Raw genomic sequence first — 445 nt, forward strand, 5'->3', positions numbered from 1 at the left:
GGCGCGATGTGCAGAGGGGGCAGGCGCGGGCCCGCGGGCGGGAGCTGAGCGGGATGAGCGGCGCGGCGCGGTGGGGCGCGCGGCCAAAGGGCGCGCGGCTGTGTGGGATTGGGTTAGCTCACAGTCGGGGCACAGCAACCCCGGAACCGGAGTGGAGGTGGATCGCCGCGCTGAAGATTTTTTCGAACAATTGAAAAATTACACTTCTGCTAAAAGCACGTAGTCCGGGACAGAATTTTCAGTAGTGTTTATTTCAGCGTGATGACTTTCTTCACCTCAGTAAAGCAGAGCTCTTCAAGAATCACTGTGAAGAAACGATTTGTCTGTGTTGCAACAAACGTTGTAATTAAGCGCATCACGTTTCCCAGTCTGAAATGGGGGTTAGTCCATAGCCTTTGTTAACAACAATTCTGGACACACATGTTTTTTCTTTCTTCCTTTTTTT

General features: G+C 52.4%; 1 long non-coding RNA gene across 3 annotated transcripts in view; it reads left to right on the plus strand.

Moving 5' to 3' along the window:
- LOC104913529 overlaps window positions 1–445 on the plus strand; it is a 6,618-nt gene that overhangs the window by 241 nt on the left and 5,932 nt on the right. The gene's annotated exons all lie outside the window — the stretch shown is intronic.

Source organism: Meleagris gallopavo, chromosome 17, assembly GCF_000146605.3.
Source record: "Meleagris gallopavo isolate NT-WF06-2002-E0010 breed Aviagen turkey brand Nicholas breeding stock chromosome 17, Turkey_5.1, whole genome shotgun sequence".
In the NCBI taxonomy this organism is placed as follows: Eukaryota; Metazoa; Chordata; class Aves; order Galliformes; family Phasianidae; genus Meleagris; species Meleagris gallopavo.